Source organism: Castor canadensis, chromosome 2 (assembly GCF_047511655.1).
Source record: "Castor canadensis chromosome 2, mCasCan1.hap1v2, whole genome shotgun sequence".
Lineage (NCBI taxonomy): Eukaryota > Metazoa > Chordata > Mammalia > Rodentia > Castoridae > Castor > Castor canadensis.
The window spans coordinates 197747580-197759875 of record NC_133387.1 but is presented as its reverse complement, the minus strand read 5'-3'; the positions used below and the strand labels follow the sequence as shown (position 1 = coordinate 197759875).

Sequence of the window (12296 nt, the reverse complement as noted above, 5' to 3'; positions counted from 1 at the left end):
CAAAAGTTCTCACAATAAATCAAATATGTCATTTTTCAGTCTTCAGGGGGTTGTACATATGAAAGAAAAATTCTATTTTTTTCTGTTTTTAATTTTTTTTTTTTTTTGGCAATGCTAGGGTTTGAAATTTTCTACTGTTTTTGTAACATCCCTCAATGGCTGTTTGGCTGACTTACCTCTATCATATTTTATCACCATAAAGATTTTTCTCTATAAAATGAAAATTTCCCAAACCATGATCAAAGACATTTAAAAAAAGATTCTCCATTGGGTTGGTGGAATGGCTCAAGCAATAAGAGTGCCTTTGTAGCCAACCTGAGGCCCTGAGTTCAAATTCTAGCGCTACCAAAAAAAATTAATTCTCTAAGAAAAAAAAAAATCTCCCATGCCAGTCTTGCCTGCTGATTCAGGAGAGATAGAAATAACCAACCTTTCCACAGTGTGATCATTGCAGCCTATCTGGTCACCATCTCACCAATTCACTGACCTCTGGAAGATGTTATAAACTGTCTTAGCAAACTTGAGATTCAGAAGATTTGGAAAGGTGCCAGAGAAAAGCAAGCACGTCTCAATTATCTGTGGAACAAATTGCTATTGAAGGACTTACGTGTGAACCACAGAATCAAAGGCTAAGATCTTTGTATAAACTGCAAATCAAGATTCTTCTCTGTACAGAAAAGAAAGTTGAGCTGGGTGTGGTGGAGCACACACCTGTAAAATCTCAGCACTCAGGAGGCTGAGGCAGGAGGATTACAAATCCAAGGCCAGCCTGGGATATATAGAGAGTTCCTATTTTAAAAAATGACTAATGAAAATGCTTTCACTGTTGCAGTTTTGCATTAAACTGATGACTTACCATTCCGTCGGGAAGATTAGACTGTAGGTAGCATTCAAATCACCATAAACTCATTCATCCTTCTTCACAGTATCCATTTGCATCTTCATTCAGGTCTATCTAATATTCCCTTTCTCTTTATTTTTTCACACTGACATAAGGTCACGTATAACTAAATGGTAAGCACTGTTAGGTAGAGCTGTTGTGTTGCAGGAGGGTGATATAAACTCATTTATTCTCCACAATCTCTTCCTCACAGAAAATAATGCATCTAAAATCATGTAGCCAGAAGTGTGAAAAGTGGTGTAGAGCCTAAATGTTTGACCCCAAAGTCTTTGCTTGAGAATAACACCACTTCATCTTTTCCTCCCAGAATGCTTCTCTTCTTTGATCTTTGAAATAAATTTGGCGTGGTGGGGAAAGAGCTATGCACTTCACCTTCACTGAGGTCACCCAATTTTACAGGCAAAGTCTGCTCCTAAAGCCAGCTTTGCAGATTCAAGTTTAGTTATTCCCCATCCTAAAACTATGCTGTGTTGTGGGATCCCTTAGAAGGATCAAGAAAGGAACGTGATGGAAAAATGTGTGGTTCTGGATGTTAGTCAGTTAGTGGATATTTTGGGGAGTCTCTGTAGAGCGTGACCTCACACTGGCTATGTGTAAAGCACCTCCTCTTTCTACAGTATGCCAAGGGAACTTCTGGACAGTTTAGTGACTGCTAAACAGGTTACCCTTTGCTAACTGCAGTTTGAACAGAGTCTATAAAAGCAAAGTGAGAAAGCAAATTGTGTCTTAGCTAACAACAGTTCAGTCTCCGCCAAACTGGTCTCTGGCCAAATACCATAAACAGGGTTAGGAGGAAGCAGCTTTGCTCTTTCCATAAAATAGCCAATTAGAGTTATTGGTATAAGCTTTGAGATATTAAGTACAGCTGTTGCCCATGTAATCCTATCCTCTCCTGTCCTGTCCTATCCTGTCCTAACCTGTCCTGTCCTGTCCTGTCCTGTCCTATCCTGTCCTGTCCTGTCCTGTCCTGTCCTATCCTGTCCTATCCTGTCCTGTCCTGTCCTGTCCTGTCCTGTCCTGTCCTATCCTGTCCTGTCCTGTCCTGTCCTGTCCTATCCTGTCCTGTCCTGTCCTGTCCTGTCCTGTCCTATCCTATCCTGTCCTGTCCTGTCCTGTCCTATCCTGTCCTGTCCTGTCCTGTCCTAACCTGTCCTGTCCTGTCCTGTCCTATCCTGTCCTGTCCTGTCTTGTCCTATCCTGTCCTGGCCTGTCCTATCCTGTCCTATCCTGTCCTGTCCTGTCCTGTCCTGTCCTATCCTATCCTGTCCTGTCCTGTCCTGTCCTATCCTGTCCTGTCCTGTCCTGTCCTATCCTGTCCTATCCTGTCCTGTCCTATCCTGTCCTGTCCTGTCCTATCCTGTCCTATCCTGTCCTGTCCTATCCTGTCCTGTCCTGTCCTATCCTGTCCTATCCTGTCCTGTCCTGTCCTGTCCTATCCTATCCTGTCCTGTCCTGTCCTGTCCTATCCTGTCCTATCCTGTCCTGTCCTGTCCTGTCCTATCCTGTCCTGTCCTGTCCTGTCCTGTCCTGTCCTAACCTGTCCTGTCCTGTCCTGTCCTATCCTGTCCTGTCCTGTCCTGTCCTATCCTGTCCTGGCCTGTCCTATCCTGTCCTATCCTGTCCTGTCCTGTCCTGTCCTGTCCTATCCTATCCTGTCCTGTCCTGTCCTGTCCTATCCTGTCCTGTCCTGTCCTATCCTGTCCTATCCTGTCCTGTCCTGTCCTGTCCTATCCTGTCCTATCCTGTCCTGTCCTATCCTGTCCTGTCCTGTCCTGTCTTATCCTGTCCTGTCCTGTACTATCCTGTCCTGTCCTGTCCTGTCTTATCCTATCCTGTCCTGTCCTATCCTGTCCTGTCCTGTCCTGTCCTATCCTGTCCTGTCCTATCCTGTCCTGTCCTGTCCTGTCCTGTCTTATCCTATCCTGTCCTGTCCTGTCTTATCCTGTCCTATCCTGTCCTGTCCTGTCCTATCCTAACCTGTCCTATCATGGTAGAAGCCTTGGCTTTTACAGCTACACGTGCCTGTAATCAAATCCCAGTTCTTCCTCTTAGTACCTGTATGACCTTAAGTTAAAACCACTCTCTGAGGCAGGTGCTATTTTCACTCTCACTTTGCAAGTGAGAAAACTGAGGCTTAGCAAAATCAAATAAGTTAAGGAGATTTTGCATGTAAAGTACTTAGCATAAAACTGAGCATTTAGCAATGACATATAACTATTACTTTATGTCATTAAATACAAGAGCTAGAAACAGGCCACCTCAAGATAGTCATAAGATACTGTGGACCTATAACAAAATTGAATACGCCTGGCTTTACTTGTATAGAGAGCTCAATTATAGAAGCATCCTAAGTCCTTTTGTAGAAAGCAAAATAATAGCCCAAATCAATGTGCTCTAGAATTCTAGGAAGGTTGAGATGAAATCAGGTATTGGAAAGAGAGTGTGATCTTTCATATGCACAGTAACTTTTTTTTTAGTAGACTGAAAGTCATGGTCAGAAGCTTTGTGATATATTGAATATTTTAATCTAAATGTTTCTAATTTTACCATTCTCAAACAAACACACATTTTTTTAAAAGAATTTTTAAAAAAGGAGTATGGCCTTGCTTTCAGAAATACAAACATTTTTAAACATAGGAATCCATTCACAAAGGCTTCCATAGTTTGAGTTCTCTCAAATTGACATGTCAACTCACTTAAAATGAAATGTTGACAGTGGTTCACTAGCTGGCATGCAGCATTGTCACGAGTCAGTGTGCAGCACTGTGGTTTTGGTTCCTTGAGAAGAAAAGAGAAGCTAACAGATTGACTTAATTCTGGGTCATGTCTTTGGGTCACACACTATGCCATAAATTAGTAAGTTAGAAATAGGCAGTTGCCTATTAATCTTCTAGCTGAAAAGAGGTGACTGATTGTGGGCTGACAGAACAGAATTTAGAGACTACACAAAAATAAAAACATCCCTGTTAAAACCGTCCTTTCAAGGAGTCATCCTAAAATGCACAGATTTGCATAGTAGAAGAAATACAATCCGGACATGGGGGCCTCTACTCCCAACTACTCTGGAGGCAGAGATCATGAGGATTGTGTTTCAGGGCCAGCCCAGAAAAAATGTTTAGGAAAATCCCAATTCAACAAATAATCAGGGCTTGGTGGTGTGCATCTGTCATCTCAGCTATGCAGGAGGTATGAGGAGGGGAAGGTTCAGTCTGTGGTCCAAGCAAAAACATGAGACTGTATCTGAAAAACAATGAATGCAAAAAGGGCTGGAGATGTGCATTAAGTGACAGAATGTCTGCCTAGCAAGCATGAGGCCCTGAGTGCAATCCTCAATACCAGGAAAAGAAGGAGAGGGAGGGAAGGAAGGAGAGAGGAAAGGAAGGAAGGAAGGAAGGAAGGAAGGAAGGAAGGAAGGAAGGAAGGAAGGAATTATGCTGTGTAATTTTAATCTGTGGGTCTTCAGTATAAAAACAATGAAATTTACTTCATAGAAAGTAATGAGGCTGAGAAAAATACATGACTTGGCTCTCAGTAATCAACTGTGCAGTCTTTGAAGCAGGAGAGACCTGGCTTCGAAACTAGGCTCAGCCTAATAAATAGCTATGTGACTTGGGCAAATGATTAATCTCTTACTGCTTTGTAATCTCCATGAGTAAAATGGGGTTGTACCATTACCCATTCCTGGGGATGCTGTGAAGATGACAGAAGATAATGAAGCCAGGTTCCTGGCACAAGGCAGTTCTGATTAATAGTAATGATTATTACTCTCGTTATTGCTCAAACAATATCCAGCTCTTTCTCATCCCCTCATCACAAAGCTATGCAAACAAATAAAAAGGCCTGTTGAGATTCCTAGATATCATCTGAAAATAAAGCAATTATCCATTCATGTGTTCCTTCAACAAATATTCTGTGCACCAGTGCTGGGAAAGACACCACAGTCTTGCTAAGATGGAAGTATTGCAAAATGGGATGGCATACATGAGGTGTAAGGTCAGTGTAGAATACTACTTTCTAGGTAGTGACGAGTGACCAACCATGCTTTTGGCACTCTGCAGCTCTTCAGTCTGTCAGCAAATGGCACAATGACCTCTGTCACAACTGATTTGGTGACAACTAGCAAGCATTTACAGTACACCTATGTAAGGTTGTAATGGAAAGATAGACACTATTCAACAGGTTGGGTACCATTTCAAAACATGAATTAGAGAAAGACATTTTCCAAGAAATGTCAGAGACTACTGACTTTTCTGCTGGTTGTTAGCATCACCAGCAGATGCTTATGTAACTTGATGTAGTGTTTGACAACCACTTTTCTTCTTCCTTAGAACAAAATTTTTCAAGTCCCACTGAAGTTATGAACTAGGAGGAACAAAGATAAAGATAAACAAGTGATCTCAGGGGCCAGGGACTTTCACAAAGCCCAATGTCACAATGATCTTCCCTTTAAGTCAAAGACTTAAAATTCTGTGATAATGAAATTTCTCTACCCAGCAATTTTAAACTCTGACGGGAAATACAAAGGCAAGAACACACAAGTGCACACGCGTGCACACACACACATATCATTTTGCTGCAGTCACGTTTATACATCTGCCACTCTTAAACATACTCAAATATCTTTCAAGACAAGGATTGTATCTTACTTCACTTTGAGTCCACACAGACTAGCAAATTGTGATAACAGATGAAAACAAAGGAATATGACTGGACCCAAAACACACCTGGATCCGAATTCCTGCTTTCCTAATTTCTCTTAACTTTGGAGAACTTGAGCACTGCTATTTCAAAAAGCCAGAGTGTGGATGCATTAGAATAATTCATAAAGGTCAACACGTACATTCCCTCCTTCTCTTTGGCTGAGATCTCAGCTCTGTACTTTAGGGACTGTGAGTCTAACATGCAGAAGTGCGTGCCAGGCTTTGTCACCCTGCGTGGTCTGATACCAATCATACCGCCTTCCTGCTACATTTCAACTCCGCCAGTTACTTGGAGGGTATTTATCTTTTAAATAATTCCAGACATTTTTGAACATTATTCAACAGAACACAGCAATGACCTAAAAACACCATCCCTCTTTGTCATGGTGTGTAGAAGCATCTGGAGTGCCACGTGCAAGCCAAAGCACCAACCTCTAGGAGACAGACAGCAGCTGGAAAGGCTCCAGGAAAGCTAGCTATCCAGAATGACAGATGCAGACAATCCCTGATCCATAAAAGAAATGATTTTAGGGGTGATAAAAGGAAGCATGTGTGTCACTACAAACAATCTCAAACATAAATAAATTCAAAAAAGAGTTTAGAGACATAAGTCTAGATACATATGGAGAACACCAAAAGGAGATAAGGAATTGTAGGAGGGGCATGAATTTATGGACAAGACCATCCCTGGTGTTGATCTCCTTCCCTTTGAAGTTTGTCATCCCTGCTCTGAGCTTAGACTCAAGTCAAGAGGAGAAGCTAGTAGGCTTGCTCTCCTCCTGTACCATCAGAACCAAAGTTCTTTCTTGCTTGCTCACTTTTTTCCCTTTCCTTTCCCCGCTTCCTTCCTTTTCTTTTTTTAAACTCCTTTTGTGTTTGTTGCCAAAGTTAAGCTTAACCTACTTTCCCACTTTTAAATTCCAAGTGGCCAAGGTCTCGTGCAACTACAGCCTAAAATGATTTAGAAATATTTAATATAAATATATAATGAGCAAAAATAAATTATCGATTCCTTATTTAAAAGTTTTACTTTATTTTAACTGACATTTAATAATTGTGTGTATTTATGGAGTAAATGAGATGTTATAACACATGTATCCATGGCATGATAATCAGCATTTCCATGACCTTTAACATTTGTCCTTTCTTTGTGGTGAGAGCACTCAAAATCCTTTCTTCTAGCTATTTTGAAATATACAACACAACAATACAAGATTAAGATCTTTTTAATCTGTTTTTCCTCATGTTCTTTAAAGGCCTCCGACTCCCCAAGGCCACTGGTTTTCTTCTTATTCCTTTGGCTTCATCTAACTGTTAAATCTCTCTGCTGTGGTCTGGTGTTCCCTCTGCTGGGAGCCAGCCACAGACCCTGGTGAGAGGAGTAATAAAGCAATTTGTTTAGATTAGAAAATTCTAGGCACAAGACTAAAATTGCCTGAGAAACTCTGCAGCAACTCCCCTAGAGTTCTTCTGATGTCAATGGACTATGGGCCAATATGGAAGAGGGGAATAGGTGAGGACCTTAAAGAAGCAATACTTTGAAGCTTACAAAAATCATTGTGAAAGTTCTCATTCTGTGACCACTACAAAATAGATCAGCTGTCTTCAAACAACTGAAGTCTTCAGACACACAAAGACTTTCCCAGGAGCTATAGAACATTGATAAACTTAAAGGGATCAATTATTGGACCCTGAACTCTCCGAAAACTAATTTTCTTGAAAACAGATTTTTTTTTTACTCCTTTGCAAAATAAATTCCTGCTCTCACCTCCAGTGTATGAAGAACAGGAAGTCTCCCCTAATGATGAATCCAGGTGCTATAAATCCTGAGAGGCTTACTTAGTTTCTCCACAATAATACATATTTCTGTTGGGGATGAGGCTCAGCAGTAGAAATGCAGCATACTGGCTCATGTTAACACATTCTGAATTCAGAGTATGGTGAAGTGTCTACTCTCCCCACTCTTACTCAATATAATACTGGAATTCCTAGCCAGAGCAAGAAGACAAGAGAAAAAAATAAAAGGACTTCAAATGGGGAAGGAAGAAGCCAAATTATCCCTATTTTCAGATGATATGACCTTATACCTAAAACACCCTAAAAACTCTTAGATAGCATAAACATGTTCAGCAAAGTAGCAACGTATGAAATCAACACACACAAATCAGTAGCATTTCTATATACCAACAATGATCACACTGAGAAAGCAATCAATTTTATGCACAATAGTATCAAGAAAATTACCTAGGAATAAATTTAATGTGGGAAGTGAAAGACTTATTCAACAAAAACTATAAATCACTGAAGAAAAAAATCAAGAAAATATCAGAAGATATTGTGAAAATGTATTACCAAGAACAATATATATGATCAATATTTTGGTGGGAACATCAAAACCAAGTATTTCAAATGGAACATTCTTCACAGAGATAGAAAAATCAAACCTGCACTTTATATGGAGGCACAAAAGACCTAGAATAACCAAAGCAATCCTAAGCGAAAAGAACAACACTGAAGGTATCACAAGACCTGACTTTAAACTATACCACAGAGCCACAGCAATGAAACACCATGGTACTGACACACAGACATGGATACCGAAGGAACAAAATAGAAGACCCAGACACAAATCTATGCAGTACAACCATTTTTTGTTTTAAACAAAGACGCCCAAAGCATACATTGGATAAAAGATGACCTCTTCAACAAATGGCTCTTGGAAAACTGAATGTCCACATGTAGAAGACTGAAGCTATATTGTACTAGTGTCAATTCAAAGTGGATCAAAGATCTTGGTGTATGACCGCAAACTGTGAAACTGCTATAGGAAAGAATAGGGAAAACACTGACTCCTACAGGCACAGATAATAACCTCTTCAATAGAACATCAAGAGCTCAGCAATTAAGAGAAAGGATTGACAAGTGGGATTGTACCAAGTTAAAGAGTTTCTGCACAGCAAAGGAAACAGTCACTAGACTGAAAAGTCAGCCTACAGAATGAGTCAAAAAACTAAATTCCCAATCAACAACCTAATGAATAGGTGGGTAAATGAACTGAGCAGACAATTTTCAAAAGGAAAAGTACAAATGGTCAATAAATATATGAATAAATGTTCAATATCCTTGGCTGTAAAAGGCACTGCAAATCAAAATTTCATTCAGATTTCACCTCACTCCAGGTAGAATGGCTATCATCAATAATACAAACCTCAATAAATGTTGGTTAGGATGTGGGGAAAGAGGAACCCTCACACACTCTTGGTGGGGATGTAGTGAAACCACTATGGAAAACAGCATGGAAGTTTCTCAAAAACCCCAAAAAACTAAAATTAGAGGTACCATATGATCATGCAATACCACTCCTGGCATACACCCAAAGGAAGGCATATACATTAGGATGCAGCAGAGCCACCTGCACACCCATGTTTACTGCCACACTATTCACAATAGCCAAGCTTTGGAAACAGCCCAGATGCTCTACAACTGATGAGTGATTGAGAAAATGTGATTATGTGTGTGTATATATATATATATATATATATATATATATACAATAGGGTATTATTCAGCCATAAGGAAGAATGAGATTTCTGTTATTTGCAGCTAAATGAATGGAACTGGGGATCAGATCATCATGCTAAGTGCAGTAAGCCAGGCACAGGAGGACAAACGTCACAGTTTTCCTTTATATGTGGAAGCTAGAACTGAAAGATAAATCTATACATAAACACATAAGAGAGAGAAAAAACATGTTTGCAGTAGTGGGACTAGGGGGAGCCAGGAAAGGAAAAGAGAATGATAGAGAGTGAATAATACCAAGACACATTGCATCTGTGCATGACGATGGCACAAGGAAATGCCCTGAAAGCTATTGAACAATAGGGGTAGGAGTGACAAGGAAAAAGAGTGATAAGGAGGTTAGTCTGGTTAAGGTACAATACATGCACTCATGAAACACCATGGCAAACCCCCTTTGAACAATCAATACACACTTAAAAAATGATGACCAAGTCCTGTCGGGGGTGGGTGTCAGTGGGAGGGGAGGATGGATGGAGAGAGGGAAGAAAGCTGAATATGAGTGATGTATTTTGTATACATGCATGAAAATAGAAAAATGAAACCAGTTGAAGTTCTTTTAAGAAAAAGGGGAACCCAAACATTGTATGCACATATGAATAAAAGAAATTTTAAAAAAAGAAAAAGAAAGAGAGGAGAGGAACAAGGGAGAATGATGGTGGGGTGAACCTAACGCAGATCCATTGTAAGCGCATAAGGAAATGTTGCAATGAAACCCCTTTACAACTAACGTATGCTAACAAAAAAAGTTTTTAAAGTTCTGTTTTTAAATGGCAATGAGTACACCATGTAGAAATCACCCCTTAAACATATTTCAACTTACAAAAAATTAGAGATCAATTTTTAAATGTGCCAATAAACACAGAATTTTCCAAATTTGAAACAGATGGGAGGATTCCCTGTGGCAAACCCATTCTCTCAGGTTGAGACAGACCAGGCTGACCAGGTCCATCCTCTGAGGGCTATTTCCTGACACTCCAAGGAGTTTGACAAAATGAACTAGGAGGATATGTAACAGCATGTTTGCAGAGTGTCAGTGTTTATTTCCTAGTAGCAAATTTAGGAATGATTTTTAAAAGTGTCTTCAATTTTATGTTTTTCTTTTTTAACATATCTGCATATTGTTTCAAAATGAGAAAAAAATAAGTCGTTTTTGAAGGGTAAAAGCTATAGACATAGCAGGAAAGCTCATCTAGAGGTATTAGCTTCTCCAGCCCACAGGGTCACACAGGTTGTCGGCTGAGTCTGGATGCTGGGGACACTGTCACATAGCCTGGGTGCTGGGAGGCCTTGGCTACCTTGAGAGGAAACCAATGGCAGCTTGCCCTCACTGTTCTCCAAACTAGTCTCAGAGGACAGAGTATTTATTTTAATGCTAGATGTTTTTTTGCTTTGCATTTGTAAAAGGCTTTACTTTTAAAGAGCCCAGAACTTCCCTTTTATCCTGGGCAAAACAAGGACCATTTATATCAAGGTATAATTAGAAAAAAAACTGTTGATTGTCAAGTTCTAGGACACACTTTTAAAATGACTTTTAAAACGTCTAAGTTCTTTTAACAATATTATTTAATTTTTGAAAATGATTATTTTTTTTTAGTGGCACCAAGGATTGAACTCAGGGCTTCGCACTTGCTAGGCAGGTGCTCTACCACTTGAGCCATACACACCTCCAGCCCTTTTTGTTCTGGTTATTTTTGAGATAGGATCTCGCTTTTTGCCTAAGCCAACTTGGACCACAATCGTCATATTTTATGCTTCCTGCCATAGCTGCCATGGCAGGGGCACACTACCACATCTAGTTTTTTATTGTTGACAAGGTGTCTTGTGAACCTTTTTTGCCTGGGCTGGCCTGGAATCATAATCCTACTTATCTCAGCCTCCTCTGTAGCTGGGATGGTCACTGGCACCTGCCTTGAAAATGATTTTTTAAAGACATTAAGAATAACAACATCTCTCTGTTTTCAGAGAGATTTATTGAAATGTTTAGACCCTTAGCAACTGCTAAAGACAACAGAGATAACAGAGAAAGTGTGAATGGAGGACTTGACACCTGCATGAGCTGGGCATGTAGAATGAACAAAAAAGCATGTCTGGATCTCACCATCATAATCCCAAAGAAGCTGCCACAAACTGCAATGCATTTACCGACAATGAAGAGTCCACGTCCAGGTTACATGCTATTCTTCCTACTTTTGAGCCAACAGCCAGCTTCCAAATCCCTGATTCATGCCACTAGTATATTTACTACCTGCAAGTCTTTTCTCACTCTGATTATAAATTAAGGATTACTGACTAAATTGTCTTTGAGTTTTGTACTACACCTCATCCCTTCCAAAACAAGGGCTGAAAGGATGTCAAAAGGTAAATGAATGAATGGCCACAAAGGTAATAGTCTTCAGTGCTTCTACAAGTGTGTACACAAAGATACAAAAAGGAAAAAAAATGTCAAAACCTAAACAGTGAATTCACATAAAAGGTAAACATAAATTAAAAATCAATTTAACATGTACCATAGTTGAAGAAACTGCATTAATTTGAATCTGCAGAGTTCTCTGAACCACTGCGTCCTATGAGTCTAGGGAAAAGTAAAAGAGAATCTGAGACAGACTTGGAAGAGGACACTTGCTTGTCTCACCTGCAGTCTTAGCTGCCAGGTAGACAGAAGAAAAACTCCTATCTCCATCCTGGAAGCTAAGTACACACTGAAGCCATTTCCCTTCTCTTCCCCTCCCTGGAGAGATAAGACCCAGATCAGTGGAACACATGCCACACCATTGTTCATTCAGTGACAGAGAGACTAGGCTGCACTCTCCCAAGATGTGGTGTATAGAGACAAGCTTTCTCATAGCATGTAGAAGAGAGAATAAAATCATTATGTATTTCGTGAAACACCATATTGATGAATCAGACCCGATCCCAAGCTGCACCGGGTTTAGTCACAGAGAAGAGCATATCATAAGTAATGACAATGCTTAGTAGAACATGATGAAGACTATCTGACCAATCAGATAGCTCACAGACAGACTTAGGAGCAAGCATGGGGATGCTTTGGGGCTAGGAATCAAGTGTTCATCCTCTCCAAATGCAGTGCAGACCACATGGACCACAGCAGCATCTCG

The 12296-nt window shown here is 40.1% G+C and overlaps 1 protein-coding gene across 1 annotated transcript in view; it reads right to left on the bottom strand.

The window, feature by feature from the left end:
• Trpc6 (transient receptor potential cation channel subfamily C member 6) overlaps positions 1 to 12296 on the bottom strand; it is a 118492-nt gene that overhangs the window by 34301 nt on the left and 71895 nt on the right. The window lies entirely within an intron of this gene.